The 24,686-nt window shown below is 47.4% G+C and overlaps 1 long non-coding RNA gene across 2 annotated transcripts in view; it reads right to left on the bottom strand.

The window, feature by feature from the left end:
* Positions 1–24,686, bottom strand: part of LOC114818269 — a 63,432-nt gene extending 38,746 nt beyond the window's left edge. Inside the window, exon 1 of one of the 2 annotated variants that reach the window (XR_005661038.1) lies at positions 24,616–24,686. This is a non-coding gene — a long non-coding RNA (uncharacterized LOC114818269). Of the gene's footprint in view, positions 1–11,055; positions 11,148–24,615 lie in introns of those variants that run through there. The other variant, XR_003766123.2, reaches the window with a different exon arrangement.

The following is a 24,686-nucleotide window of genomic DNA, read 5'->3' as shown; positions in this document are numbered from 1 at the left end:
GCCTCCTCAGTGGTCTAAAAGTTGGAAAGACTCCATGCCTCTGCTGCTTTTTCATCTTTCCTGGGCTGGAGCAGAGGGTTATGAGAGGTCCCGATGGCATGGGGATTGGGCAGTCTCTCCCCAGCTCAGGCTTCAGTGGTCTGGTGTTAAAAGGGCTGCCTGGAGCCCTCCCCGCTCCCCCCACCCCCCAGCCTGCTTCCTCAACCCTGGACAGTTGGGGAAAGGCCGTTAAGGAATGTCATCTGAGAACTGATCCAAGCCCTCCTTGAACTTTGGACTATTTAGGGCCTGCACAGCTTCTCGTAACGAATTCCACATGTTCACCGATGCTGTGGCAATACTCACCCCCTCGAACACTCCCAAGTCGGTAGCTGGTCCAAGTTCCACCCCGGGAATCCCCGGCCACACAACTGCCCATCATCCTGGTGGGTGCCTGCGCTGGAGAATCCACAGTGCCACTGATGTGAACTAAATTTGGGTGTTTTGGGAGGTTTTTTTAATGTGGTATTTGTAAAGCGCTTACTATGTCCCAGGAACTGTTCTAAGTGCTGGGCTAGATACAGGCTAATCAGGTTGGACAGTCCACAGCCCTCATTCATTCATTCAATCATATTTATTGAGCACTTACTGTGTGCAGAGCACCGTCCTAAGCGCTTGGAATGTCTTAACCCCCGTTTTACAGCTGAGGGAACTGAGGCACAGAGAAGTAAAGTGACTTGCCCAAGGTCACACAGCAGACAAGTGGCGGAGCCAGGATTAGAACTCATGTCCTTCTGACTCCCAGGCCCGTGCCCTATCCACTAGGCCACAGCACTCTTCTGACTAGTTCAACTCAACAAGTTCTGTCTGTCAACACACACCTTCTCCTCCTCCTCCCTTCCTCACCCTTGGCTCTTCTGTGTTGGTATTTGTTAATAATGTTGGTATTTGTTAAGCGCTTACTAGGTGCCGAGCACTGTTCTAAGCGCTGGGGTAGACATAGGGGAATCAGGTTGTCCCACGTGGGGCTCACAGTCTTAATCCCCATTTTACAGATGAGGGAACTGAGGCCCAGAGAAGTGAAGTGACTCGCCCACAGTCACACAGCCGACAAGTGGCAGAGCTGGGATTCGAACTCATGAGCCCTGACTCCAAAGCCCGTGCTCTTTCCACTGAGCCACGCTGCTTCTGTGTAGTTACCTCTCATTTCCCTTCACCACAACTTCGAAGATCCCAGTTAGAAATCGATAAACAACTTGGCAACACACCTCCCTTGCCATGCCGCTGGGAGCTTATCTCTAACAACCTCTGTTGGACTTCCCCTTTGGCTCAGTGACCCAAGTTTGGCTTCACTCTCTCTGCTTGGCCTGGCCACTCTACTTTTACATTCCCCGGGGCTTCCCCGCTTGGATCCACCCATAAGGGATGGCCCCAGCATCCTGGGAAAGCCCCAGACAGCACGAGACCAGAGGACAACAGTCTGGCTCTCATCCTGGCCCTGAGGTAGAGAAAAACATCTGTGAAAGTGGCTCTGATCAGGCACCTCCCCCTCCTGAAGGACTTTGGTTGGTATCAATCGTTTGCACTTCTGGTCTAATAATAATTGGGGTACTTGTTAAATGTTTATTATGTGACTAAACCCTCATTTCCTTTTCTCCTACTCCCATCTGTGTTACCCTGACTTGTTCCCTTTATTCACCACCCTCCCCGGCCCAGCCCAGCATTACTTATGTCCATATCTGTAAATTATTTAATGTCCCTCTCCCCCTCTAGACTGTAAACTCACTGTGGGCAGGGAATGTCTCTGTTATCTTGTCCTCTCCCAAAAGCTTAGGACAGTGCTCTGCAGACTGTGAGCCTGTTATGGGAAGGGGTTGTCTTCTCTGTTGCTGAATTGTACTTTTCAAGCTCTTAGTACAGTGCTCTGCACACGGTAAGGACTCGATAAATACGATAGAATGAGTGCAGTAAATGCTTGATAAATATGATTGATTAAGTCCCAAGTTCTGCACTAAGCAATGGGCGATAGATACAAGACAATGAGTCAAACGAAGTCTCTGTTCCACATGGGAGTCACAATCTAAGGAGGAGTACGAACAGGTATGTTAATCCCATTTTTACTATAAGGAAACAGATGAGGCCCAGAAAAGTTAAGTAGCTTGCCCAAGGTCATGCAGCAGAACCAGGATCAGAACCCATTAGAACCCAGGTCCTCTGTCTCCTGGGTTCATTGCTCTTTCCACTTGGCCACACTGCAGACCGACACTATCGTCAGTGTCCGCTGTTGAGTACTTCTAAGTGTCGTTACGCTAGAGCCAATGTGCTGACATGAAAAGGTGGGGGTTATATTTCCAAGGGGAGTTATGTGATTCAGAAATAAGGCTTTGAATCTTCCCCAGATCCAACTCACCTTCATGCTGGGAAAATTTGGTTTTCTCCTAGGAGGCTTGCCAAAGGGATGAAGAACATGAGTAATTCTTCAGAGTTGTTCAGTACCAACCCAAGCTGGAGGCAGAGCGGGAAAAAGTGCTCTGAAATGGCCACCCATTAAATGCTAATACAGTGCTTTGCACATAGTAAGCGCTTAACAGCCATCATTATTACTAATAGAAAGAACATGGGCCTGAGAGACAGGACCTGAATTCTAAACCAGGCTCCACCACTTGTCTCCTGTGGGACTTGGGCAAAGTCACTTTTCAGTGTCTCATCTGTAGTTACCTCACCTGCAAAAGGGGGATTAAGACTGTGAGTCCTAACTGGGACAGGGACTGTCCAACCTACTCGTGTCTATCCCAGTGTTTGGAACATGATAAGTGCCTAATAAGTACCAAATTAACAAATACCATATTAGAGCTTGGGTCTGGGAATCAGAGGACCTGAGTTCTAATCTGGACTCCTTGGCTTGTCTGCTGTGTGACTTTGAGCAAATCACTTAACTTCTCTGTGCCTCAGTTACCTCATCTGCAAAATGGGGATTAAGACTGTGAGCCCTATGTGGGACAGGGACTGTGTCCAACCTGATATCTTGTATCTACCCTGGTGCTTACTACAGTATCTGGAATATAGGAGGAGGAGGAGGAGGAGTGGTATTTTTTAAGCCCTTATTGTGTGCAGAGCACTGTGTACTAAGCACTGGAAAAAGATCTCAGGTGGGAATTATACAAGGTCCCCGGCCCTCAGGGGCTCACAATCTGGGAATATAAAAGGAGTGGGGAAATTGGTGATAGACATCTAAAGAAAGCTGCAAAAGTAAAATCAGTAAAGCAGTATAAGGAAAGGATAACTACACAAAATAAAAACAAAGTAGAATAATGTGACTAGAGGAGCAGTTTCGGCTGCTTATGAGTCAGAGTCCAACAGTTGCAGCTGCAGTCAGAGTGGCAAAGTGCAGGGATTCCCCCTGCTATAACCTTCTTCGTTAAGCACTTCATCGCGGGAGTGATGTTTGAGTTTCAATACTGGCATTCCAGTAGTGCTCACACTCTGGTCTGTGGCATGTGCAGAATTGATCTTAGCTCAGACACTTCCCTCCTTCCACACTCTTGTCAGCATCCCAAGGGTGAGAGGAAAAAAATGGAACTGGCATGAAAAGTGGAGAGGAAGAACAAGGCAGGAGGTGGGGCTGGGCCCTACAACCTTTCTTCACTGGGCCACACTGCTCACTGTAAGCAGGGAACGTGTCTGTTATACTGTACTCTCCCAAGAGATTAGTACAGTGCTGTGCACACAGTAAGTGCTCAATAAATACGATCGACTAACTGGGCCATACCACAACCTGTCCCCACTGCCGCTCCCACTACAAAATAATTTTGGCACCAAAACATCTGTTCCAGCTATTTCTGTTTGACTAGAACTGAGTTCCGGCCTGCTCTTTTCACCCTTGCTTCTTCCCATCTCCTCAACCTCTGAAATACTTCACCTGAATAGAAGAGTGAGAATCAAAATGCATCCCGGCTAGACTACTGTGTCAGCCTTCTCTCTGATCTCCCTTCCTCTTCTCTTGCCCCGCTCCAGTCTATTATTCACTCCGCCGCCAGCTCATCTTCCTGCAGAAACGATCTGGGCATGTCACTCCCCTTCTTAAACACCTCCAGTGGTTGCCTATCAACCTCCGCTCCAAACAAAAACTCCTCACTCTAGGCTTCAAGGCTCTACATCACCTTGCCCCTTCCTACCTCTCCTCCCTTCTCTCTTTCTACTGCCCACCCCGCACGCTCCGCTCCTCTGCCGCCCACCTCCTCACCGTCCCTCAGTCTCGCCTATCCCGCTGTCGACCCCCGGGCCACGTCCTCCCGCGGTCCTGGAATGCCCTCCCTCCTCACCTCCACCAAACTGATTCTCTTCCCCTCTTCAAAACCCTACTTAAAACTCACCTCCTCCAAGAGGCGTTCCCAGACTGAGCTCCTCTTCTCCCTCTACTCCCTCTACCATCTCCCCTTCACCTCTCCGCAGCTTAACCCTCTTTTCCCCCCATCTCCCTCTGCTCCTCCCCCCTCCCTTCCCATCCCCTCAGCACTGTACTCGTCTGCTCAACTGTATATATTTTCATTACCCTATTTATTTTGTTAATGAAATGTACATCGCCTTGATTCTATTTAGTTGCCATTGTTTTTATGAGATGTTCTTCCCCTTGACTCTATTTATTGCCATTGTTCTTGTCTGTCCGTCTCCCCCGATTAGACCATAAGCCCGTCAAACGGCAGGGACTGTCTCTATCTGTTGTCGACTTGTTCATTCCAAGCGCTTAGTACAGTGCTCTGCACATAGTAAGCACTCAATAAATACTATTGAATGAATGAATGAATTCTCTGCTTGGCACTAGATGAATCATAAATTTTTAGCCTCTTAGCACAGGGGGTCTTTTTGCTGACTGGGATGTGGATGTTAGCATTTTCAAAGTTAAATATTTACATTTAAAAATCCAATTCAATTGTTTTCTTTTGGATACATTTCATAGCAGTAATGGCATTTATTGAGCATTGGCGCAAAAGACAGTATTCGGTAGGTCGTTCCCCTCCATAAAACGCTTTGGAGATCTTATCTTCTCCCAGTCAAATGGAAAAAGAAAATGTGCACAAGAAACAGCTGAATGAATGGTGAGGAAGGAAAAGAGCCGGGGCGGGTGGAAAGGGAATTAAGTTGAAAGAGGAACTGATTTTCATTCTCATTGTTTTCGTCACAAGAATACCACAGTAGGGAACAGAATTTTAACCGGAGTTCTCTTCCTGCTGAACCAGGGCTTCTCTGACATCAGAAAAGGAGTAATCAAGAATTTCAGTATAAGTGGAAACATTTGGCAAACATTTCCTCTGCCTCAGGTTTTCCCACTGAACCGAGAACTCCAGGGAAAGATGGGAGTTAGCTTACATAAATATACTTTCCCTTTCTTGGCTCAGTGATGAGCACATACTCTGACAGCTCCCCTTGGGAGATTTACTTTAGCGTGGTGACCCAAATAAATAAGAGAGGAGAGGCAAAGGAAAGTCTCACTGATTTCCACAAGGATGTCTGGGAAGTAGACCTACTGATTATCTGCTGGCTGAATCTGTTAAGTGGCAGTGCCTAGGGAGTTTTAGCAAAACATTTAAAGACAGGACTGGCTCAAAGCTAAATCCACCCAATAGTCTTAGTACTAGACCCTAAACTCCTTCAGTGCAGGGATACTGTCTACCCACTGTTGTAGCGTACCCTCTCAAGTGTTCAGTACAGGGCTCTGCACACAGTAAGCTTTCAATAAATACTATTGATTGATGGACTCACTGACGGCGGTGCTGAGAGATGTGCACTGGCATCACAATAACTAACAGTGTAGACCCCAACAATTATGGCATTCATTAAGCCATACTAGATGCTAAGCACTGGGGTGGATACGAGGTTATGAGATTGGATACGGTCCTTGTCCCACGTAGGGCTCACCATCTATCTTAGCCTCATCTTATAGATGAGAAAAGTGAGAGTCGGTGGGTTTCGTGACTCACCCAAGATCACACAGCAGGCTAGTGTCTGAGCTGGGACTAGAACTTGGGTCTCCTGACTCCCGGGCCCAAGCTCTTTCCAACTAGACCACACTGCCTCCCCTCTCTTATCCTTGCACCTGTAGCAGATTTAAGAATTTTCCACCGGTGGCTAATCGTCCTCATCCCACTTTAGAGGGGCTTCTCCCTTCAGCAAGTACTTAGATAGACTTGGCCACCCCTAGCTCGGATATACCTCTACATCGATTTTTTGTACCTTAGGTATTTAGTCAGAGATTAAACTAGTGAGACCCTATACATGATGACATTGTACGACCAATTAGTAACTGTCCACCTGGACCTAGGATGGAGCTGACCCCAGCGGGACCCCCGACCCCTCCCCACTTTGCTCCAGAGCCACTGCATTCCACTCCCAGGTTCCCGGGAACACTGGCACTGCTTCTGAACTATGGAACTCCATGGCAAGAGCTGAGCTGGAGGGAGGCGGGGCACTCAATGTCCATAACGGACAGGAGAAAGACCACCCAGACCCCAGACTGTCCAGCATAAAACCTGCCAAATGGTCACCCTAGAAGCCAGCCAGCTGGCTCGAGGTCAGCCCTGCCTGACCCAGCCTGACCCATTCCCTAGGCTTATTCCCATCCCGCAACTCCAGACGCACACCGTAAGTCTCTGTATCCTGTTGGAACTAATTGAGGAAGTGTTTCAGAGCACCCTAAAAATCATTCATTACTCTGGGGGCTTTCAACACAGTTCCACAGGCAAAGAATGCTAAGTATCCCAGATTTCCTCTTTAGAGTGCATTCCTTTAGTAACAAATCCCCTACATCGTACCCTAAAATTCACCCCTTCAGATTCCTTAACAGAGGGACTGCAGATGGCATCAGGGCAACCAAGGACCCAGTGTGGATTGGAGTGTTGGTCACACAGTGGTGTGACAGGCTCTCTCTCTATACCCCTTTCATCCCCCCTTCTCCTCCCACCACTACACACACCAAGTCTCTCACACCAGCAGAAGCACTCAGACACAGACATGCTCACTCAACCACATCACCCACACAGGCACACTTAGTCACTAACTCCCACTTTTCTACACACCAGCTATGTGGACCCCCTTCCCTCTTTCTCCCTCACTCATTTATCAACACATTCATCACACTTTCATTCAGCCAAACACACAAAATCAACAGCTACACCTACAATGTTCACATTCACTCACACACGGAAATACTCCATGGGAGTCAGTACTATGACATCAGGTTAGAAGGTGGCCAAGCAGGGTCTTTGTCTCTTTGGGGCCTTGTGTCCTTAAGGGGTCACTGGGGAGGGAAGAAATAAGAGGAGAAGGTAGGAGATAAAGAAAGAGGGAGGGGAAGAAAGAGAGAGACAAAAGATAAAGAAGGAGAGAGAAAGAATAGGAGGGTAAGAAAGAAGTGGGGAGAAAATGAAAAAAGAGGGAAAAGAAAGAAAGAAGAGGACTGGAGAGAAAGAGAGGAGGGGAAAGAAAGGTGAGAAAAAAGAGGAGAAAAATACAATTAGAGTAGGGGAGAAAATGAGAGACATAGAGAGGGTGAGAAAAGAGGGGGAGAGGAATAGAGGGTATTGATGGCTCACCTATAACGGCCACTCGGATATACCTGCTGGACTCCATTCTACTCACATGTCCCACCCAGTCAAATTTTGCTGAGCTCAACAGCTCAGTGATGGTGGATTGTTACATAAGACCTCATTCTTCCAATCAATAGATGGTATTTATTGAGCACTTACTGTGTGCATTGTTGGAGATCCTACGTTGCCACTGATGACTTTTAAGTAAGTCTGATGAAACTACCTAAGAAGACAGAAAGTTGTCCTGGGATAGGTCTCAGTGTAATCAATTAACTACTATAGTATTGTAGACCTTTTTGTAGGATGCTCTATTCTGCTTCCCAGTCCTCAAAGGGAATTCTGGACTTCTTCATTCCATTTTCTACTTCCTTGTCTACTCATGCATTGTTGTACTACCTAGTTAGCAGAATTGATGAGCTGCATTTGGGGAGAACTACTGGAAAGAGCCAAGGCCTAGGAATCATGAGATCTGGGTTCTAATCCCTTCCCGCCACTTGTCTGCTAGGTGATCTTGAGCAAGTCACTTGAATTCTCTGTGGCTTAGTTTCCTCATCTGGGGATTAAATGGGCATTAAATATCATTAGTTTCTCCCCCTTCCTCTCTCAGGGTCGCAACTGGAAAGTCTCGACTACAGGAGGGAGAGTCAAGCAGAGGCATATCCACTCCATTCCTGTCTTGGGCAGTGGCTAGCAAGCGGAAGGCAATCTGTTACAAGTCAAAACTCACCTGTGCTGGGCAACGGTGGCATGGGAGAGAGTTGAGGGAGGAAACTCAAGTTTACTGCGCGGAAGGAGGCAATGGTAAAACACTTCTGTATTTTTACTAAGAACACTCTATGGATACACTACCAGAACGACTACGGGTGGAGGTGGGGCGTTCTGGGAGAGATGAGTCCATGGCATCGCTACGGGTTGGAGATACTCAACAGCATAAGACAATTTTCTCCCCCTTACACTGTGAGCCTCATGTAGCACAAGGACTGTGCTTGATCTGGTGGCATTGTATCTACCACAGTAATTTGAATGTAGTATGTGCTTAAAAAATACCATCATTATTATGAACTATGAGATAAAATCACAGTGTTAAATCTAAAAAAGATTTTTGAAGTGAAGAGGGGGTGTTGGTTGTTCACTTCTCTGTCATTTGAACAAAAACCAGCCTTGTTTCCCTAGGGCGAATGCTGTCTGAAGCGAATCCTTATTCAACACTGCACAGCTGGCTGCTTTCCAAGATACTGGCTTTAAAAGTTTCCATCCCACAGTGAACACAGAGATAAACCTAGAGCAGAGGCCTCTCCTTTCCTTTCCAGAGATCCAATTGCAAGTTTACCCCCATCCTGGCACGATTGGAAATTAGGAAGAGCCCTTGGCAAAATCAGTCTTCAGGTTGACTAATTAGGAGAAAGGCTGACCTTTCAAAGTCATAAAATACTTCAATAAAAATCAGGCTCGGCTCTGGAAATCCCCCCAAAAGTCCCTTTACAGTTCTGCTGACCGACTTCCTTCACAAGAGAGACCTGAGGAGTCCGAGGGCTCTTATTTGTTAACCTAATAGTCAAGGGTCCCTGCTGTGTCCTTCTCTTGCCGAAACCCCTCTTCCAAAGTCCCAATGGGGCATGTGGCCGGATCCAGCTGGTGGCTGGGGAGGCCAATTTCAGATGAGTGTTCAACCCCTCTAGACTGTAAGCTCATTTTGCGAAATGAATGTGTTTGTTTATTGTTATATCGTACTCTCCCGAGCACTTAGTACAGTGCTCTGCACACAGTAAGTGCTCAATAAATACGACTGAATGGTCGAATGACTATCGTCTATATCACTTCCCACACCACCACCAGGTTCTGAAGAGGAGAAGCTCCCTGCCCCCTCTTCTCCCCTGCCAGAAAGAAGGGCTCTACTACGTAAAACGTAAATGAACTCCAGGTTTACTGACTAAACGCTTATTTCCTCTTTTCCCACTCCCTTCTGTTTTACCCTGATTTGCTACCTTTAGTCTCCCCTTCCTCAGCCCCACAGCACTTAGTACATATCCAAAATTTATTTCTATAAACATCTATCCCCCGCAGACTGTAAGCCGACTCTGTTATATTGTACTCTCCCAAGAGCTTAGTACAGTGCTCGATAAATATGATTGACTGATTGACTATAATAATCATGGTATTATTAAACACCTACCATGTGCCAATCTGTGCTTAGCACTAAGGCAGATCATCAGATCCAACACAGCTTCTGTCCCAGTTGAAGCACCCAGGCTAAGAGAGAAGGGCAACCGGTATTTTATCCCCATTTTATAGATGAGGACACGGAAGCACAGAGAAGTTAAGTGACTTTCTCCATCACACAGCAACTGATGGAGAAGTACCTGGAGGACAAGAGCTGATCGGGGCTGTGAGAAGTGGGATAGGATGGATCCTAGAGGGAGGATCAGGTACCCAAGGAGTTGACACAACCCCTAATCCCCAAAGAAAGGGGAATGATTGTTATCAATCAATACTGCACTATTTCTGGCTTTCCCAGATCAGGCAATAAAAATAATAACGATAATAATAATAATGGCATTTGTTCAGCACTTACTATGTGCCATGCACCGTACTAAGCCCTGAGGTAGATACAGGATAAATAGGCTGGACACAGTCCCCATCCCATATGGGGCTTATAATGTAAGTAGGAGGGGGAATAGGTATTTAAACCCCATTTTACAGATGGTAAAACTGAGGTGCAGTGAATACAAGTGACTTACTCGAGGTCAAGCAGTATACAGGTGGCAGAACAGGGATTTATTTTCCTCCCAGGCCCGGGTCCTTTTCACCAGGCCACACTGCTTTTCCTCACAGCAGAGCTGCGCTCACCGCCACAGAGTTGAGCTGGGGGAGGCACGTGAGGAGACTGAACAACGGCAGGATATTCGAACAACTGCTCTAGGGAGACCTGAAATAGGGAGATTGAAAGCAAGAAGGGCAGAGGAAATGTTTTAAAGGAGGGGGTAACGCAAAGCCTCAGACAAGATTGCATCCCAGCTGAAATCTGGGACTGGCCTGCTGCGGACAGGACCCGCACCTCATGTGTTAACGAGAAAGGAAACGCTCACTTAGAGCCAAAACTTCATAGAGGATGAGAGACAAGGAGGCAAGAGAGAAAACCGCGCCAGGCACTGCGAACGTCAAACGTGACAACATAATAGGGAACAACATCTGTGGGTGCAGAGTGAGGTCAGGACCTTGGATCCCACATTGTGGAGCCTCACATGTCCTCGTAAGTGAACTTCATGGTGGTGTCTTCTTCGAAGACGACGGACAAAACTTTAGCCAAGAATCCCTTGTCATGTCCCTGATAGGTAGCACTAACATTCTCCCTGGCCATTCCTCAAGTACACACCATAAACCCAGGTTTCAGAAGACACGCCCCTGGATTGGACGTTTGGCTGGGGGCAGGGTGGAGAGATACAGAGTGACATTGCCCCTTGCAATGGAGTGACTTTTTAGAAAGTCTGCTCACCTGGCGTGGTACCCATCAAGGACGCGCTCTGCTTTTAGAGCGTAAGCATCCTGTGGAGAAGCAGCATGGCTCACGGGCCTGGGAGTCAGAAGGTAATGGGTTCTAATTCCGGCTCTGCTGCTTGTCTGCTGTGTGACTTTGGGCAATCACTTCTCTGGGTCTTGGTTACCGCATCTGTAAAATGGGGATTGAGACTGTGAGCCTCGGGTGGGACAGGGACTGTGTCCAACACGACTTGCTTGTATCCCCCCAGTGCTTAGTACAGTGCCTAACACACAGTAAGTGCTTAACAAACACCATTATTATAAACAGGTCTTGGGCTTCCTTTAGACTGTAAGCTCATTGTGGGCAGAGAATGTCTCTATTAACTCTGCTCTACAGTACTCTCCCGAGTGTCTAGTATAGTGCTCTGCTCAAGCACTATAAGGGCTCAATAATACTATTGATGACAGTGATGCTGAACAATCCCAAAAGCATAATACAGTGAATTGTATTCAGTAGGCGAGCAAAAAATACGATTACTTCTACTCCTGCCCGGGGCAGAGGCACCAGAAGCTTAAACACCCAGGTCTACTTTATCTTCAGTTGTGGAGACAGTACAGGTTTGAAGCTATTTTTTGCATGTGCTCCTGGAACCCCAGCAGGGACCAGTAACTGGGTTACAGCGATGGGGTAAACAATCCAAGTGTGTGAAAAGGAAGGAAATCAGACAGTAGCTATTGCTGCACGACAGAGGTGTTTATAATGGTAGACTATTAGCTCGATGTGGGCAGAGAGCGTGTCTACCAATTCTGTTGTGTTGTACTCTCCCAAGGGCTTAGTGTGGTGCTCTGCACAGAGAAAGTGCTTAATAAATATCACTGATTGATTATTACAATTAATCACTGGAAGAGAGGCAGCAAGGAAGAGAGGCAGCAGAGCATATTAGAAAGAGTAGGAGTCTGGGACTAAAGGAGGATCCTGATCCTGGCCCTGCCACTGCCCTGCTGCGTGACCTCAGGCAAGTCATTTAGCTTCTCTGTGCCTCGACTTCCTCATCTGTAAAGTAGGCATAAGAGACCCACTCTCCCTACCTTATATTGTGAACTGCTTGTGGGATAAGGACTGTCAGATCCCACTGGTTTGTATCTAACCCAGCCCTTAGTATTATTGACACCTGGTAGGCACTTCATAAATGCCAGGATTATTATACATCAATCCTATTTTATTGAGTGCTTAATGTGTGCAGAACACTGTACTAAGCACATGGGAGAGTGCGATATAACAGAGTTGCCAGACACGTTCCCTTGCCCATAGAGAGCTTACAGCTTGGAGGGAGAGACAGGCATTAATAGAAATAAATACATTTCGGATATGTTGATAAGTGCTGTGGAGCTAGAGACTTTTATTATTAGTAGTAATAGTATTAGTCTGCTGAGAGCAAATTTCAGAACTAGGGAGAAATAAATGCTTTCAAAACCAGTCTACCATTTTAATTCCTTGTTTACCTCATGAATTCAGAACACTATTTTGATAGGGAAGGGCAGGACAAACCCCCTCATCTCCATCCCCAAATGCAGCAGAAGTAGAAAGGAAGGACGGGGAGGATTTTACACTGCTTGACTTTTGGTTAAAAGTCTCTGCGAGAATCTCTTCGAGGTCCTGGCAGAGGAAGCTCTGCCTCTGGATTTTGCTTACTCCACTTAAAAGTGGGTGAAGTCTCTTTGCTGTGGGATATACAATCAACCAACCAGTGGCATTTGGAGTGCTTCCTGTGAGCCTAGAACTGTACTAAGTGCTTGGGAGAGTACGATGCAACAGAGTTGGCAGACGTGTTTTCTGTCCACAGGGAGCTTACAGTCTAGAGGACTGTACGCTTGAGCCCACTTGGACTCAGAGGGAATCCAGGCATCCCCAAACTGTAAATTAATTACCTAGACTATAAATTTGTTTGGGCAGGGAAAGTATCTGCTAATTCTGTTGTAGTGTATTTTCAGTACAGCACTTAGTAAGCACTCAAACAATACCACTGATTGACTGACCCTATCACCTGAACCAAATCCAAGCCCGGGCCACTGTCGGCTGCCGGCCGCATCAAAATCATCATGGAAATGCAAATCCCATCGATATGGCAGATTATTTTACTGGAGGGGGAGGACACACCCCAGAAACGTTTCTTGGGTGGAGCAACCGTTCAGTACCACTTGCCTTTAATCTGATGGACGAAGTTCAAAGTGCCATTCGAACTTTCACATGAAGGAAACTTGGCGTGGGCATTCTTGGACCTGAAAGTGTCCCTCATTCGTGTGAAAGGGGCTAGGCCTTTTCCAAGCTCCCCTAAAGCATTTTAATTGATGACGATAATGATGACTGTGGCACTTACTAAGCATCTACTAATAATCAATAATAATCATGGTACTCGTTGAATGCTTCCTATGTGCCAAGGACTGTACTAAGCGCTGGGGTAGAGACAAGTCAATCAGGTCGGACTCAATCCCTGTCTCTCACGGGGCTCACAGTTTATCAATCAATCAGCAGTATTTATTGAGCACTTACTGTGTGCAGAGCACTGTACTAAGTGCTTGGGAAAGTACAATGTAACATAGTTGGTAGATGCGATCCCCGCCCACAAGGAGCTTACAGTCTAAGACGGAGGGAGAGCAGAGGGCCAGAGAGGTTAAGTGACTTGTCCCAGGACACGCAGCAGACCAACGGCAGAGCTGGGATTAGAATTTAGGTTTCCTGACTCCCAGATCCACATCCTTTCCATTAGGCATAACAAGTCATGGCCAAGGAAAAAATATTTTCCTGGCTGGAAAGAGCTCTACTCTTGGTAAAAAGGGAAAAAAAACTGCTTACAAGTGTGAATCCCCTGAATTTTCAACCTCGAGACCCCTAGTGCTTATCCTACATCAGCCTAGGGGTGCGTAGGGGGGATACATGGGCATAATTTGAGCACTAAAGACTTCTTGTTTCTTAAACTTCCTGTTTCTGGCCACATCAGAAATACTATGAGAATGTCATGTGAAGTATTTTGGTACTTCTGCTTCTGGTCCAAAACTGGGAAGTGCAGAGATGCATGAAAATAAGACAGAAAAGAATAAGATTATCTTTTATCAAGGTGGTTGGGGTGTCTCTTAGCTGGGAGTGAAGCTCGCACCTGGCTGTTGGGTTGAAATATGGCACTAGGCTTCTCCCAGCTCGTTCTCCAAAGCTCCCGGAACCACACTAAGTCAGGGATCACCACTGAAGGCTTGCTGGTCTTCTAAGGACACATCAGGCTGATACCTTCTGGACCGGTCTATGAATCATAGAAAGCAGGGTGGCCCAGTGAATAGAGCACAGGCCTGGGAGTCCGCAGGATCCGGGTTCTAATCCCTACCCTGCCACTTGTCTGTGTGACCTTGGGCAAATCGCTTCACTTCTCTGTGCCTCAGTCACCTCATCTGTAAAATGAGGATTAAGACTATGAGCCTGATGTGGGACATGGACTAGGTCCAATCTGATTACCTTTTATCTACCCCAGGACTTCGTACAGCGCCTGGCATTAAGTAAGCACTTAACAAATACTACAAAAAGCAAGGTATCGATGTTGGGGACAGCCTTAGTTTCCTCTTAGTAAGAGGGGGGTTAAATCCCTGTTCACCTTACTCAGACTCTGAGGCCCTCTTGGGGCAGGAACTGTGTCTGACCTCATCATCGTCGATGGTATTTATTGAGCACTTACTAAAGTGCAGAGCCCTTTATGGAATACTTAGGAGAGTGCAGTGCAGAGTGGACAGCCACGTTTCCCGCCCACAGCGGCAGAAGAGACCAGTTCCAACACAGCATGAATGCACAGAGAGTGTCCCCATCATGCTGACGAGTTAATTATCTGCACACCCGGCGCTGTTGTCTCTGTCTCATCATCCACTGGCAGCTCCTCCTCAAAAAGTCACTCCTAATTGCCATGTGCCAAAAGGGTCTGTTAAAGAGGAGGTGAAATGACTCCTCTGCTGGCCCCCATCCCTCTCTTTGCCCCTCACCAAGTCTTCCGTGGCCTTTATTGAGCACTTACTCTGTGCAGGACACTCTATTCGGCACTTGAGAGGATTAGGTGGAGATAGTAGGCATAGCTCCTCGTCCCCAAGGACCTTAGAGTCGAGTGGAGCTGCCCGGCAGAAGACGGCTCCCTCTCTAGACCGTAATCTTGTTATGGGCAGGGAATGTGCCTGCCAACTCTCCTCTTCCAAGTGCTCAGTACAGTGGTCTGCACACAGCAAGTGCTCAATAAATACCAATTACTGATGTAGCTGCATTATCAATAATAATAACAATAATGGTAATTGTTAAGTGCTTACTATGTGCCAAACACCATACTAAATGCTGGAATGGATACAAGCAAATCAGGTTGGACTTAGTCCCTGTCCCATATTAATGTTGGTATTTGTTAAGCGCTTACTATGTGCCGAGCATTGTTCTAAGCGCTGGGGTAGACACAGGGGAATCAGGTTGTCCCACGTGGGGCTCACAGTCTTAATCCCCATTTTACAGATGAGGGAACTGAGGCCCAGAGAAGTGAAGTGACTTGCCCACAGTCACACAGCCGACAAGTGGCAGAGCTGGGATTCGAACTCATGAGCCCTGACTCCAAAGCCCGTGCTCTTTCCACTGAGCCCGTGCTCTTTCCACTGAGCCACGCTGACTCACAGTCTCAATCCCCATTTTCCAGATGAGGTGACTGAGGCACAGAGAAGTTAAATGGCTTGCCCAAGGTCACACAGCAGAAATGTGGCAGTCGGAGATTAGAACCCACGACCTATTATGCTGAGACACATGGATAAGGCCAGAAGGGTTTACTCACAAGGCCCAGGAATTCTGGGGTCAGCTGTCCCTCTGTTGCTGGGGGTCCTGGTCCATCCCCTACCACCCCCTCTCCCCTGGTGACATTCTCCCATTTCCACAGGCTCCGGGTACTTGGGCCGGCACCGCTCTACCCCAGGCTGCTTTCGCTGTCATTCCGATCTACCCGAGTAACGCTCATTTCTCTCCCGTTGTGATGACAGCCGAGAGCCGGGATTTGGTTAAGTGCTGTGACGGGTGTGACGGGGGAAAGAGGGAGAGGGCGTGAGAGAGGAGGAGAGGGCATGAGAGAGGAGGAGAGTTCAACTAGAACCATTCTACAGTGACATGACTGGGGCTTGGCTTAGCTAGGGCTGGACTGGGACCAGCCAGGCCCCAGGCTTTTAGCCTCCATATGGCTCCACCTGGGAGAGTACAATAGGCTTACTATTTATTCATTCATTCATTCAGTTGTATTCATTACTGTGTGCAAACCACTGTACTAAATACTTGGGAGAGTACGATATAATCAATCAATGGTATTTACTGAGTGCTTACTACGTGCAGAGCACTGGACTAAGCACTCGGGAGAGTACGATACAACAGAAATAACAAACACATTCCTGGAAGCGGCATGGCCTAGTGGATAGAGCACAGGTCTGGGAGTCAGAAGGACACCGGCTCTGCCACACATACCCTGCCCACAGTGAGCTTGCGGTCTAGAGACAATAGCAGATCACTAAGACTCTAGTCTTAGTGGACACAATCCCAGCCCTCAGGAACTTACGATCTAGCTGGGGAAATAGGCCCTAAAATAACTTACAGGTAAGAGGATGTAATCGAGTTTATAACTGCTCTTATGTACCGATCCATATTTTCATTTCCATCTCCTCCTATATAGCAAAAGATCCTTTCGGGCAGGAATATGTCTACCAACTCCATTGTATTGTACTCTCCCAAGTACAGTGCTCTGCATGCAATAGGTGCTCAATAAATACCATCAATTGACTGACCGATGAGATGTACGTTAGGGCCACAGAGGTTTACCAGACTTCACTGGAACGTCGACTTGTGGCAAAGATAAATTCAAGTCTGAGCATACTTAGGGCAGCTTTGTAGAAATTTGGAAAGATTAGACTTTGTGAAACCTGAGACATTTTCTTAGTAGGTTGTGCAACTTAATAATAATAATTATGGTATTTGTTAAGCACTTACTGGGCGGCAGGCACTATACTAAGCGCTGGGGTGGATACAAGCAAATTAAGTTGGACACAGTCCCTGTCCCAAAGTGGGGCTCACACTCTCAATCCCCATTTCACAGATGAGGTAACTGAGGCACAGAGAAGTGAAGCGACTTGCCCAAGGTCACCCAGCAGACAGGTGGTGGAGCCGGGATTAGAATCCATGACCTTCCGACTCCCAGACCCGTACTCTATCCATTATGCCAGGCTGCTTCTCATGCTTCTTAAAAACTTCATCACTTTCAGAAACCTTAAGTTTTCAATTATTTCATGGAGGCTAATAATTAGTAACTTCACACCTCTGGGAAAAAGGCTAGGTCAAGCTTTGCTATACCACAAAATCTGTCTGATTTGGTTAATTCCCGGATGGAATCCCAACTTTTATGGAAAGCACAAGAATTGGCTTAATTCCTCCACCATGTAAAATTACCCTCTTTGCTTCTGCCTGTTGGTTTGAATTTATTTGATGCCATCTCCCAGTATCAATCAGTGCTATTTACTAAGTGCTTCCTGTGTGTAGAGCACTGTACTAAGCACTGAGTTGGTAGCCTGCTTCTCGACTGTGAGATATCCTCTGATGATGATGAGAAATGGATCTGTGGCACCCTCAATTCTGACTGGGAGTCAGGAGACCTGGGTTATAATCCCGACTCCATCCCTTCCCTTTTGGGTGATCTTGGGCAAATCATTTAACTGTGCCTCAGTCTTCTCAGCTGTAAAATGGGGATCGAATAGCTTTTCTTCCTCCTTATACTATCAGCTGCTGTGTAGAACAGAAACTGGGTCTGATCAGATTCAGTGGTATTTATTAGACTGTGAGCTCCATGGGGTCAAGGACTATGCCCAACCTAATTAACTTGTATCTACCCCAGTGCTTAAGACAGTGTTTATCACATAGTAAGCACTTAATCAATAAAATAATAATAATAATCTACTCCAGTGCTTAACACAGTCCTTGGCATGCAATAAGAGCTTAATCAATCAGCTAATGATATTTGTTGGAGTGCTTACTATGTGCAGAGCACTAATAGTAACCGCTTGGGAGAGTACAGTACAAATGAGTTGGCAAGCACATTCCATGCCCACAAAGAGCTTACGGTTTAGAGCGGGTGACATTAATATTGACAAATACTTTATAAAACATAATTTAAAGCTATGTACCTAAGTGCTGCAGGGTTGAGAGTGGGGCGAGAATCAAATCCCTAAAGTCAGTCATATTTATTGAGTGCTTACTGTGCAGAGCACTGTACTAAGCGCTTGGGAGAGTAGAATATAACAATAAACGACACTTTCCCTGACCACAATGAGCTTACAGTCTAGAGATCCCTTGAGTCAAATACCATACTTTTCCATGTACTCAGTATAGTGTGCACTGTACCCTGTGGGTAATAATAGCAGTAATAGTATTCTTTGAGTGTCTACTGTGTGCAGAACACTACAATAACACATTGGGGAAAAAATACATAGGTGAGAGTTAGGCATAGCCCCTGCTCACCGCACCATCCCCGCCTCCAGAATTACTAGTGGTACAGCTAAAGAGCCATCCCTTTCTAATGGCTAGACTCCAAGCTTTTTTCCTGGTAGTGTAAAGTTGTTAATCATTAGCCCCCATGAAATCATTTACAGCTTGAGGTTTCTGAAAGTGGTGAAGTTTTTAAGTTGCGTGAAAATGTCTCAGATTTTAGACTGTGTAATCCTCCCCGGTTATCTGCAGAGCTTCCCTAGGCGTGCTCAGACAGGGATACCATAAGCTCACTGCGTGCAGGGAACTTCTCTATCAACTCCGTTATATTGCTATATTGAACTCTCCCAAGTGCTTAGGACAGTGCTCTGCACACAGTGTGTGCTCGATAAATACGATTGATAGGATCAGTCCCAATTCTGGGATATTTGGACATTTTTCCCCGAATAGTCAAGTTAACCTAAAAAAATCCAGGACTGTCCCAGGACATATGGTCAGCCTACTTCATTCGGCTTAGAACAGAGCTTTGCACTCAGTCGAGTGCTCAATGAACACGACTGACTGATTGATCCGAGCCTCAAAAAGAACCAGAAACTTCGACAGGATGAAGTTGTGATTTGCTTGCAGAGGCTTGGGTGATACATAAGATTGATCCCGACTCCCCTTTCTCAAACCGGCCTCAGTGTTCCCCTTTAGTGACCGAGGAAGCAGCTTTGAGAAAGGGGAATACGGCCAGTGACTCACACCGCTTGCTGACAGATAAGGGCAGGGTGACTGAGAAGTGTGTGGGTGTCACACCCGGGCTTGGTTTTGGGGTTACGGTGTATGTATGTGTGGGTGGGCTGGTGTTGTACTGTGGTTGGGAGAGAGAGAAAGGTCAGAGGGGTGGAGGAAAAGAAGTGGGGAGCAGAGAGATCTAGCTATGACCGTGGAGCTATGACTCTTCCCACCCAACAAGCTACAAGCATCCTCTTCAGAGTTTGAGAATCAGTCACCTCTTTGGGTGGTGGTGGTGGACTCATAAGAAGAGTAGCAGTGGCATATATTGAGCATCTGCTGAGTGCAATGCACTGTGCTAAGCACTTTGGAGGTACACCAGAACGAGCCATGTTTCCTGATCGCAAAGAGGGACATGTTCCCCCTTCCCAACGGGTGAGGCAGATATAGAACTTGAAAGCTCTCTGAGGGCAGGGATCCGGTCTGTTGTCCTCTCCCAAACATTTAGTACATCACCCTGCCCTGAATAAGCACTCGATACAAACTACCGACTGAATGATGGAAACACAGACTACGGGGGTGTCTATAAATACGTAAAACTTAAGTGCAAGAGGAGGCTGACGAGTTGATAAAAATCGGGGTTTGGACATATCTCTGGTTCCAAATCAATCCAAAGAACCCCAGAGTTCCAACCTGCCCCACCTACTGTTCTAGCTCAGGATCCTTAAGACCCTGGGGGGCAGCCAGCATGGTCACTGTGGACATTGGGAGGGTGGTCTTCAGTGGCCGACGGAGGCAGAGGGAGAGGAGAGAAGGGAAGGACGCCATGATGGAGCCCGCTGTACTGCGGGAGGGGAGCTCCCGGGACCCCCGGGACCACTGGTGACCGGTGAACCACTGTCCTAAGCTTTGCTAAGAATCAACAGACGTTCATTCAGACACAGTCCCTGGCTCCCAGAGAGCTCACAATTAAAGCGGGGGAGGCCAGCACTCCAGGAGAAAATACCTTGCTAAATAAACAGATCAAAAGCTACTTGGACGGTATTTTTTTTTATAGTATTGGTTACTCGCTTACTATGTGCCTAGCAGTGGTCTAAGAGCTGGGGTAGATGCAAATTTATCAGGTTGGACGCAGTCCCTGTCACACATGGGACTCACAGTCTAAGTAGGAGGGCATAGGATGGAATCACCATTTTACAGATGAGGAAACTGAGGCACAGAAAAGCTTCTCTCCAGCCACTTCCCCACAGGTGCTCAATAAATGCTAGTATTACTTCTATTAGCACCCAATATTACTAATGTTACTCCTGATAATATACCAATATAACTACTCCCACTATTCCTGCTGCTACGACTGTGACCTTCTATATACTTCTGAAGGGCTGGAGAGCAAGGCTAGGTGGTGATCCAAGCCCCCGAAGTTGAAACAGGCTAATGGGGGTGGGAGATGAGCGGGCGAGACAATGAAGAGGGGAGGGGGAAGGCTGGCAGGACCCTCCTGCTACCCCAACCTTAACCCTCACTGCCCAGCATCCAGTGTCCAGTGGTATTTTTTAAACACTACATTCCAAGTGCTTAGTAGAATGCTCTGCACATAGTAAGCGCTCAGTAAATACTACTGAAAGAATGAAGGAAACACTAACTGTAGGCCAAGCACTGTGTTAACAGCTGGGTGAAACACAATATCAGCAGATTGGACGCAGTCCCTGTTCCGCAAGGGGCTCACAGTCTAAAGGGGCTGGGAGAGCAGGTAATGGATCCCCATTTTACAGAAGGGGAAACGGAAACACAGAAAACCTGAGTAACTTTTCCAGTGTGACATGCCACAGTCAAGTGACAGAGCCGGGATTAGAACCAGGGCATTTTTACTCCACCGGGCCCCGCAGCTTTATGTGTCACGATGTGGGAAGCAGCATGGTGGAGTGGCTACAGCACGGGCCTGGGAGTCAGAATGTCATGGGCTCTAATCCCCGCTCTGCCGCTTGTCTGCTGTGGGGCCTTGAGCAAGTCATTTCATTTCTCTGGGTCTCAGTTATCTCATAAAATAAATGATAGGATTTGTTAAGCGCTGTAAAATGGGGATTAAGACTGAGCCCCATGAGGGACAGGGACTGGGTCCAACTTGATTTGCTTGTACCCCCCCCAGCACAGTGCAGTGCCTGGAACATAGTAAGTGCTTAACAAATACCACGTTGTTATTATTATGATGATGGGAGTCTCAGAGTCCCGGGATGTCAAACAGATTAAAAGTCATAGCTCAGGAGCAGTGAATCTGTTCTGGTTCCTTCTGATCCCTGCGTCATCTCTGGGGTCTTTCCAACGGAAAGCAGCCGAGGGAAGGGATGAAGGGAAGGAGAAGCACCTAGTCACCGGTCACCTTGGTCAGCTTCTTTCCCGGGAGCCATTCCTCGACTGTAAGCTCGTCGTGGGCAGGGAATGGGACTACCACTACCACAGTAAGTGCTCAATAAATACGGTCAAAGGATTGATCCTGTGGGTTACACTCCTCCCCTCGGTCCCCCGCCCCCACAGCTGAAGACTAGAGGGGAGATGGCACGGCTCTCTGAGGGAAGCCTGCCAATCCCTCTTTGCACAACGACACGAAGAGTCACTCCTGGATGAAGCCAGCTTCCACCCCTCCCCGCCCATTGCTTTCTCACTGAGTAGACTCACTGAGAAGCAGCGTAGCTCAGTGGAAAGAGCATGGGCTTGGGAGTCAGAGGTCATGAGTTCGAATCCCAGCTCTGCCACTTGTCAGTTGTGTGACTGTGGGCAAGTCACTTAACTTCTCTGGGCCTCAGTGACCTCATCTGTAAAATGGGGATTAACTGTGAGCCTCACGTGGGACAACCTGATTACCCTGTATCTACCCCAGCGCTTAGAACAGTGCTCGGCACATAGTAAGCACTTAACAAATACCAACATTATTATTATTATTAGACGGGGAATCTGCGGGATCAGAAGTCTGGGGGAGACACAGGCCCGGGGCTCGGCAACGGCCCAAGTTATCTTTGGAAAGGGATCTTGATTTCGCTTTTAAAGGCAAGGGGTGAGCTATCGTTTGGCCGGGACAGAGCTAGCCGGTGATGGTTACAGCAAAAATGAACTCTGTTTGACCGCCCGCTGTCTTGGAATATGAGCTGGGAAGAGGCCAACTGTGGAAAACGGTTCGGTGGCGCCCCTTGGTGGCGAAGGGCGAGTCTGACATGGGCTCTCTCTCCCACCGAGGTGACTGTACCAACCTCCCCTGATCAGACAAGTCCACTTACTGAACGTCTACTGAGTGCTAGGGGAAAGTTTAGGCTAGGGGAAAAGGTTAGGCTAGGCGTAAAGGCTAGGCTGGGGGAGAAGTTTAAGCCAGGGGAAAAGGTTATCCTAGGGGAACATGTCAGGCCTGCCCGGACCGCACCGTTCTAGGCGCTTGGGAAGTGCGGAATGACGAAGGGACCCGGTCCCTCGCCACCATCTCGATCCCTGCCTCTCGATCCCTGCCGGGAACTGTGCACAGCAAACAGATAGAAACGGGCCATTCCCTTCAGGCTGAGATCAGTGAGAATACTACTAGGCACACACACCTGAACGGACCACCGGACTCTAACATAAACATTCATTTAGGGACTTTCCAGATGCCTTGGCTTCTCCGTTTCTCTCTGAAGGTGAGAGAAGGGAAAAGAAACTCAGAGTTTTGATTCTGCTCCTTAACTTCAACAACAGGTGGAAACGATAAGCTGAAATGAGGGTTGGGGATTATCTATGGATTTCATTTCTCTCATCTGCTACCACAGATGCCCGGCAGCGAGGGCCTGGCTAAGTTTTCCCAGTGTTGGTCTGGGTAGTAGAAGTAAGACTTACCGCTGTCGAGGAACGAGGCCTAGTGGAAAGAGCTCTCAGTGGATAGAGCCCGGGCCTGGGAGTCGGAGGACCTGACTCCACCACCACTTGTCTGTTGTGTGACCTTGGGTAAGTCAGTTTTCTCTGGGCCTCTGCTCCCTCCTCTGTAAAATGGTAAATAAGACTGTGAACCCCAAGTGGGACATGGACTGGATCTAAATTGATTAGCTTGTACCTACACCAGTGCTCAGTACAGTGCCTGGCACATAGTAGGCCCTTACCATTTAAAAAAACAAAGCACAAACCACCTTCAAGCCGGGAGGCCTCCCTCGTAGGGGTGACCGGGCCGAGGCAATGAAGGATAGCGGCTGTGGTGGGGAGGCGTAGGTCAAACGTGTCATCCTTGCCCAACTGACAATCGGTCCTCAAATGACAGGGCCCTTCTCCCTTAAAGCCCAAGGCACTATAGGAAATTCTCATTTATAGTCTTGATGTCTTGCGGGACTATCTGTGTTAACTCAAACTTCTCAACCTCTTCACCGAGTCCAAGGCTTTGGGGACTTCCAGGTCTCCCCTCTCAGTTCCTAGCGGGAGCAAACACATCCACCTGACTCGACCACAAGCATCTCTCATTGCTTGGCTGGGGCCAGCACCTCCCTTCGGGGAACCAATCCAGGAGGACCACTTTTTTGTTAAATGCTTTCTATGTGCCAGGCACTCTACTAAGTCCTGGGGGAGATATAAGCTAATTAGTTTGGACACAGTCCCTGTCCCAAATGGAGCTCACAAAAATTCTTATCCCCATTTTCCAGATGAGGTGACTGAAGCACAGAGAAGTTAAAGACATTTGCTCAAGGCCACACAGCAGAGAGATGGTGGAGCTGGGATTAGAACCCAGGTCCTTCTGACTCCCAGGCCTGTGTTCTATTCACTAGGCCATGCTGCTTCGCATGAGTGACTGAATATTTTGGAATGTGTCCCTGTGTTGAGGGGTGCTGAACTGGATGACTGTGGGTGAATAAGCTGTTGCTTTGATTATCCCCATTCATGATCATGAGTTTATCTACCTTTATTATATGTTTCTTCTTTGAAGAAGACGCCTTCTTCTAAACCCAGCTCTTCCATTTGCCTGCCATGTGAACTTGGGCAGATCACTTTAGTTCTCTGTGCCTCAGTTTCCTCCTCTGTAAAATGGGAATTAAATTACCATTCTCCCTCCCCCTTAGTCCTGTGAGCCCTGTGAAGGACAGGGATGACTATCCTGTATCTATCACAGAACTTAGAACAATGCTTGGTACATAGTAAGCAAATAAATACCAAAATTATTATTATCATTGTTAAATTCACCTGAGTGGTTGAAAAAGCCAGCACTGAATATATTTTTCTATGTCCTACGGGTTTTCCCCATTTGGCTTATACCAAGCTGGCATTAACTTGCCATATTCAAGAGTGTAGAAGGCCTAATAGATGGATCAAACATTGTGTTAAAACTCCGAATTCTTTACCTACCAGCTGTCCACGAGGCTCATCCTCCTGTCTTGCCGCACTCCAGTCCATACTTCACTCTGCTGCCCGGATCA

This window comes from Ornithorhynchus anatinus, chromosome 18 (assembly GCF_004115215.2).
Source record: "Ornithorhynchus anatinus isolate Pmale09 chromosome 18, mOrnAna1.pri.v4, whole genome shotgun sequence".
Taxonomy (NCBI): domain Eukaryota; kingdom Metazoa; phylum Chordata; class Mammalia; order Monotremata; family Ornithorhynchidae; genus Ornithorhynchus; species Ornithorhynchus anatinus.
Note: the sequence above shows the minus strand (reverse complement) of the source record. Positions and strands in the feature narration are given on the sequence as shown.